This window comes from Galeopterus variegatus, unplaced genomic scaffold (assembly GCF_000696425.1).
Source record: "Galeopterus variegatus unplaced genomic scaffold, G_variegatus-3.0.2 Scaffold3592, whole genome shotgun sequence".
NCBI lineage: Eukaryota > Metazoa > Chordata > Mammalia > Dermoptera > Cynocephalidae > Galeopterus > Galeopterus variegatus.
In genome coordinates this window covers 159,710-167,599 of record NW_007729703.1, presented here as the reverse complement: position 1 = coordinate 167,599, position 7,890 = coordinate 159,710, and positions in this window count along the sequence as shown.

The following is a 7,890-nucleotide window of genomic DNA, read 5'->3' as shown; positions in this document are numbered from 1 at the left end:
CTTATGAGAGGGCATTTCATTGCGGTTTTGATTTGCATTTCCCTAATGACTAATTATGTTGACCATCATTTGCCCGTTATTAAATTGGGTTATTTGTTTTTTATTGTTGAATTGTAACAGTTCTTTATATATTCAAGATACAAGTTTCTTATCAGATATATGATTTATAAATATTTTCTTCCATTTTGTGGTTTATCTTCTCACTTTCTTGATGGTGTCCTTTGAAGCACAGAAGTTTTTAATTTTGATTAAGTCCAACTTACTATTTTTTCCTTTTGTTGTTTGTGCTTTTGGTGTCACAGAAACCATTTCCTAACTCAAGGTCATGAAGATTTACTTCTATGTTTTCTTCTAGTTTACATTTTTAGCTCTTACATATAGGCCAATGATCCATTTGAGCTATTTTTCTTTTTTGAGTTGCATGAGGTAGGAGTACAACTTCATTCTTTTGCAAATGGATAGTTAGTTGTCCCAGTACCATTTGTTGAAAAGACTATTCCCATTAAATTGTATTGGCACCCTTGTTGAAAATAAATTGGCTGTAGATATAAGGGCTTATTTCTGGGCCCTCTATTCTATTCCATTGATCTATGTGCTAACCTTATGCCAGTACCATACTGTCTTGATTATCGCAGATTTGTGGTAAGTTTTGGAACTGGGACTGTTCTTTTTCATGATATTTTGGTATTTTGGGTCCCTTGCATTTCCATATGAACTTTGGGATCAGCGTATTGATTTCTGCCAAGAAGTCAGCTTGGATTTTGATAGGGATTATGTTGAATTTGTAGGTCAAGTTGGGGAGTGCAGTAGATTGAATGTACCCTGTCCCTTGCCTCCAACTCATTGAAGCTTAATCTTCACTGTAACTGTTGAGGATGAGAAATCCTATTACGGTAATTGAAAGATTGGGCCTTGAAGAGGTGATTAGAGTGTGAGAACCATGCCCTAGTAGAAGGGATTAGTAAGTTTATGGTTTAATGGTGGTCATGGGTGGGGTTCTGAAGGCTTTAAAAGGAGAGTACGTGAGGAGCTATCCCTCTTTCAGCTCCACCATTCTTGCATGTGACACCCTGCATTGCTGTAAAACCACCATCAAAGAACGCCCTTACCAGATGTGTTCCCTGGACTTTGGACTTCCTATTCTCCAAACTGTAAGCAATAAATTTCATTTTCTTACAAATTTCCAAGTTCCAGATTTTTAATGTAAGTGACAGAAATGGACTAATACAGGGAGTGTTGCCATCTTAATAATATTAAGTCTTTTTTTTTTTTTCCTTTTTGTCTTTTTTCGTGTCCGGCAACGGATCACAACCCTCAGTGTCGCGCCCATACCGGACCGGGACTGGCAACGGGATCGCAACACTTGGTGTTGCGCCCGCACCTCGCTCAGCCAGTGAGCAGGAACCAGTCTGTATGTGGGATCCGAACCCTCGGCGGGAGCGCCGCCGCGCTCCCAAGCGGCGCACTGTAGCAGTGCGCCACCGGGCCGGCCCAATAATATTAAGTCTTAATGATCTATAAACATGGGATATCTTTTTATTTATTTAGATTTTCTTTTATTTATTTTAACAATGTTTTATGCTTTTCAGTGTACAAATTTTCCACTGCTTTTGTTAAATTTGTTCCTAGTACTTTATTTTTTATGTTGTTGTAAATGAATTTTTCTACATTTTATTTTTGGATTGCTCATTGCTAATGTATAGAGATAAATTTGATCTTTGTTCATTGACCTAGTATCCTGCAACCTTGCTAAACTTCTTAATTAGTCCTAATTTTTTTTAGTAGATTCTTTAGAATTTTTTAATATATTAAGATTGTGTCATCTGTAAATGTGGATCATTTTATTTCTTCTTTTCCAATCTGGATGCCTTTTATTTATTTTGCAATTGCCTTTGATAGAACCTCCAGTACAATATTGAATAAAAGGGTGAGTGTGGACATCTTTACCTTGTTTCTGATCTTGGGGGGAAATAATTTATTCCTTCACCATTAAGTATGATGTTAGCTGTGGGTTTTTCATAGATGACCTTTGTCAGCTTGAGGAAGTTTTCTTCTATTCTTAGTTTGTTGATTTTTTTTTTTTAATTACGAAAGGTTGTTGAATTTTGTTAAGTGTTTTTCTACATCTATTGAGATGATCAAGAGGCTTTTGTTCTGTATTCTATTAACATGGTTTGTTACATTAATCGATTTTCCAATGTAAAACCAACCTTGCATTCCTGGAATACTTTCCACTTGGACATGGTGTATTATCCTTTTTATATGTTGCTGGATTCAGTTGACTAGTATTTTTTTTAAGGCTTTTTGCATCTATGTTCATAAGAGATATAGTATGTAGTTTTTGTGTGCGATGTGTTTTTCTGGTTTTTGTGTTGGAGTAATACTGGAAGTGTTATGTCTTTTTCCATATTTTGGAAGAGTGAGAGGATTCATAGTAATGATTTAAATGTTCTGTAGAATTCATTAGTAAAGGCATCTGGGCTTCGGTTATTCTTTATGAGAAGTTTTAAATTACTACTTTAACCTCTTTACTTGTTATAGATGTTTTCAGACTTTCTACTCTTGACTTGGTTTTGGTAGTCTGTGTCTTTCTAGGAACTTGTCCATTTTGTCTAGGTTATCTAATTTGTTGAAATATGGTTGCTTATAATATTTCCTTGTAATCCTTTTCATTTTTGCAAGTTCAGTAGTAATGTCCCTCTTTCACTCCTGATTTTAATAATTAGTCTTCTCTCTTCTTTTCTTGGTCAGACTAGCTAAAGCTTTGTCAATTTTGTTGATCTTTTCAAAGAATCCAATTTGGTTTCACTGATTTTTTTCTTTTCTTTTTTCCCCCCTGTTCTCTATTTTCTTTATTTCTGCTCTAATTTTTACTGTTTCCTTCTTTCTGCTTGCTCTGCTCAGTTTGAATTCCCTTTTCCTGATTCTTAGTTTATTGATTTGAGATATTTCTTCTTTCTTTAATACTTACATTTATAGCTAGAAGTAAGCACTTCCTGTAAGCATTGTTTTAGCTCTAGCCCATAAATTTTAGTATGTTGTATCTTTATTTTCATTCACTCTTTTAAAAAAATACTTCCTATCTCTTTCTTGATATTATTTGTTTGATGAGATATTGTCAACATACCTTCCTTTAATTCTTTAAGCACGGTGTCTTTTTGTTCTTTGAACATATTTTCAATAGGGGCTTTGAAGTCTTTGTTAAGTCCAACATATGCCCCCATTCTATTGCCCACATTTTCCACCTTCTTGTTTTTGGGGGCACACTTTTCTGATTCTTCACATATCTCATAATTTTTTTTGTTGGAAACTGTACATTTCAGATGATATTTTGTAGAAATTCTGGATACTGACCCTCTCTCTCCTGGGGCTTGTTGTTATTTGCTTGTTTATTTCTTTAGTGACTTGGCTGGACTAATTTACTGAAGTCTATTTCCTCCTCAGTGTGCAGTCTCTAATGTTGCTCCTTAGAGAGTGAAACCTTGACCATGCACACAATTTCTCTGAGAGCCGGGATTTCTGTAGTTTTAGCGATGCTCTTTAATTATCTTTTTCCCTGGTCTCCTGTTAAGCTTCTGGCTGGTCTGACTTTATTGGTAGCACACTCAGCTGTTACTTTACCCTTTAGATAGGTCATTCTGGATAGTAACTGGAAGGTGACCTACAGGAGGGGTCAGGGCAGGAAGAGACAAGAGGCTAGTTAGAAGGCTCTTGTGGAGTTCAGGTGAGATTTGAGGTTGTTTTGAATAAACTCTGTAGTGGTAGAGAAGGTAAGAGGTGGTCTGATTTGGGGTATATTTTGGAAGTTGAGCTAACAGGACTTGCTGATAGACAGGATGTGGAAGCTGAGAAAAAGAATCAAGGATGACTGTAACTCCTTGAGCCATTCCTCTAACCATACTTTGCCATTATGAGAGTGGAGAGGCAATAAAAACAAGCCAGAAACTTTCTCCCTGGAGATTTGTCTAAAAACCAGATAGTAGAGATATGGTCAGGCCCCACTGCCCAGCAGAAGGCAGGAGCACACATGAGGTCCTTGGCAGGAGCTGTGGGCAGCCCCGACTGCCCAGTAGAAGGAAGAAGCAAGCATGGGGTCCTATGCAGGAGCTGTGGGCAGCACCCCCTGCCCAAAGGCACAAGCATGCTGAAAACACTGCTTCTGCATGGGTGGCTCACCACAGCCACTGCCACTGTAAAAGTGGCTTGCCACCACAGTAGCAGCCACAGCCACTATGCAGACATCCTGCCAGCCACTCAACTGCATTGACACAGGAGAGTCACAAGTGGAGACTGGAAAAGAAGAGGAATTCTCTCTTCTCAAAGTCCACTCCAGAGTAATAGAAAAAGCAACTGCTTTACCAGATAACCAGACATTAACACAGAGATACTAGAAATACAAAAATCCAAGAAAATATGACACCACCAAAGGAATACAGTAATTCTCAAATACCAAATCCTATAGAGCAGGAAACCCTTGATATGACTGAAAAGGAATTCCAAGCAACAATCTTAAAAAATCTCAATGAGATATGAAAAGACTCAAACAACTTAATGAAATGAGAAAAACAAACAACCCCCCCCCAAAAAAACCCCAGGCTATGAGGGAGGAAATTTACAAAAATATCAATACCTTAAAAAAGAATCTAGCATAACTCATGGAATCGAAACTTTCATTCAATGGAATATAAAACACAACTGAGAGCTTAGGCAGTAGGCTAGAACAAGCAGACAAAAGAATTTCTGCTCTTGAATATAGTCTTTTCAAAATAACCCAGGTGGACAAAAGAAAGGAAAAAAGAATTTTAGAAAATGAAGAAAATCTAAGAGAGTCTAAGAGAGTTAGTAGACAAACTTAAGCACACAAATATTCAAATCATGGTATTCCAAAAGAGGAGGAGAAAGGAAAAGGCATTGAAAACATATTCAGTGAAATAATAACGGAAAACTTCCCAGGTATAGGGAGAGACATGGACCTTCAGATCCAGGAGGCTCAAAGATCCCCAAACGGATTCAATCCAAAATGATCCCTTTTGAGACGCATCACAATCAAACTGGCAAAACTTAGAGAAAAAGAGAGAATCCTAAAAGCAGCAAGGGAAAAGCATCAAGTCACCTATAAGGGATCCCCTATCAGACTAACATCAGACTTCTCAACAGAAACTCCACAGGACAGAAGAAAATGGGATGATATATTCAAAATGCTAAAAGAAAAAATTGCTAGCCAAGAATACTATACCCAGCAAGGCTATCCCTCAAAAATGAGGGAGAAATAATGTATTTTTCCAGACAAATAAAAACTACAGGAGTTTGCCACCACATGACCAGCCCTGCAAGAAATCCTCAAGGGAGTCCTGCTTCTGGAATTCAAAAAACAATAATCACTAACAAGAGTACACAAGAAAGAACAAAACCCACTGGTAGAACAAAAATGCAAATGAGAAAAAGAAAGAAACTAAATCTTATCCCCCAGAAAACCAACAAACTTCAAAGAAAAACAATAAAAGAGGGAAAAGGAATAAAAGGTATTAAAACTTCCAAAGGAAAATCAATAAAATGCCAGGAGGAAGGCAATACTTTTCAATATAAGCCTAAATGTAAATGGATTTAACTCCCAACTCAAAAGACACAGACTCACTGATTGGATTAAAAAGTTAGACCCAACTATAAGTTGTCTTCAGAAGACTCACCTCACCTGTAAATACACAGACAGACCAATAGTGAAGATATACCACACAAACAGAAACCAAAAATGAGCAGGAGTAGCTATTTTAATATCAGATAAAATAGACTTTAAACCAAAAACCATAAAAAGAGACAAAGAAGGCCACCATGTAATGATCAAGGGATCTATCCAGCAAGAGGACACAACAATCATAAATATATATGCACCCAACACTGGAGCACCCAGATATATAAAGCAAACACTATTAGGACTAAAGAAAAAGACAGACCCCAATATGAACAGTAGGGAACCTAAACACCCCTCTGTTAGCACTGGACAGATTGTCTAGGCAACAAAACAACAGAGAAGAGTAGTAATGCTGGAGTCAAGATGGCAACGGGTCTGGAGCAGGGGTGCCAGAAGACAGCATGAGCCTGAGAGGTGTGCGCTGTGCTGCCAGAGTGCTATTTGCATTTCCAAGAGCAACAAAAAAAGAATAAGTCTTTGATCAACTAATCTACAACTATAAAAAAAGCAACTACAGATTCGAGGTTTAGGGCCGACATTAAAGAAGATTCCTGGGAGTGCCCGAGCCACGCTGTGGGACCGAGTGAGCAGCCCGAGGCGGTGGTGGCTAGGACAATGCGGAAACGGAGAGGGAGCTGCTTGGCCGGCCCAGCTCTGTGAGTGACCCCCCCAGCCCAGCCCTGCTTGCAGGGCAGACGCCCGTCCGGCATCTGCCCTCCCCACTAGGTCAGTCACTGGCCTGGGGCTGCCTCCATTTTCTTGGGTCAGGGAGGAGCCGGCTGGCTCGGCCAGGCCTGCCCTCCTCACCCGGCTCGGCTCCTCACTGAGCCTTCCCACTTCCTTACCCCAGCGCGGGGCCTCCCGGGGTCTGCGGGCCGGCCTCACATTCCACTTCCCCCACAGTTCTCTGGCAGGGCTGGTGGCGTGGGGAGCCCCCAGCCAGTGGTGGGAGGACAGGGAAGAACGGGCCTGGCCGATTGTCACTCCACCGCACCCTGGGCTCCGGCCCCGGCAAACTTTCTGTTACCGGGAGGCAGATACCATCTCTGCAGCCACCAGTTCGGAAAAATGCCTAACCGATTTATGGTTAGGAAAAGTGTGATCGGAGCACTCCCAAGCTCACTTGAACCTGCCGGAGAGCTGACTGCGGGTGGGCGCCGGAGTTGGTCTGTGCTGGGGGAAATCAAAGAGGAACTGTGTGCTGCAGACTCCTCCCCTGAGGAGGTCATGCTCCGGTGTGGGAGATAAGACAAGTACACAGATAACTGCAATACCAGGAAGAAGGTGATAAGTCCTGAGAAAGCCCTATACAGTGCTACAAAGGCACCCAGAGCAACCAGCCGTCTGCGCCTAGCAGAAACCTGAACGACTTCCTGGGAAGGGCAGTGCCGAGCAGGGGTTTGAAGGCCCGGCTGATAGATGAGGGTAGCAGAAGACACATCGCAGCCCAGACTAGAGCGCACAGAGCTGGGAGGCGTCGGGCTAGGGAGGTGGAGACTCAGGAGAAAACACACACCCTGTGGACCGCCTCTGCGAGGTCCAACAACCCCGCCTAGTGTGCACAGAGTGAGCAGACTTCTGGCTAGGGAGGCAGAGACTCGGCAGAAAACACACACCCTGTGGGGCCGCCAATGCATGATCCAGCAGCCCAGCAGAGTCCAAGCTGACCAGAGAGGCGGCTCTCTGGAGAGGCCCAAGACTCGAGGCAACCACACACGCAAGACACTAGAGGTCAACTGAGCAGTAACAGAGGTAGCCATACCAAATTGACAAACACAGCCACACCTTAGTTAGCCAATAGGGTCAAACCTGTGCACTGTGAAACCCCCTGCTAAAATGAATAAACATCAAAAAAAAAGATACCAGAAATACAAAAAAACAAGAAAGTACACCACCAAAAGTTAATAAATCTCAAACTCTAGATCCTATAGAACAGGAAGCCCTTGAAATGAATGACAAGGAATTTCGAGTGATAATTCTAAAGAAACTGAATGAGATACAAGAAAACTCAGCTAGACAGCATGATGAAATGAGGAAAAGTATACAGGACATAAAAGAGGAAATGTACGAGGAAATCAATGCCCTGAAAAAAAATGTAGCAGAACTTGCTGAACTGAAGAAGTTATTCAGCGAAATATAAAACACAATGCAGAGTTTAAACAGCAGGCTAGCGGAAGTCGAAGAGAGAACCTCTGCACTTG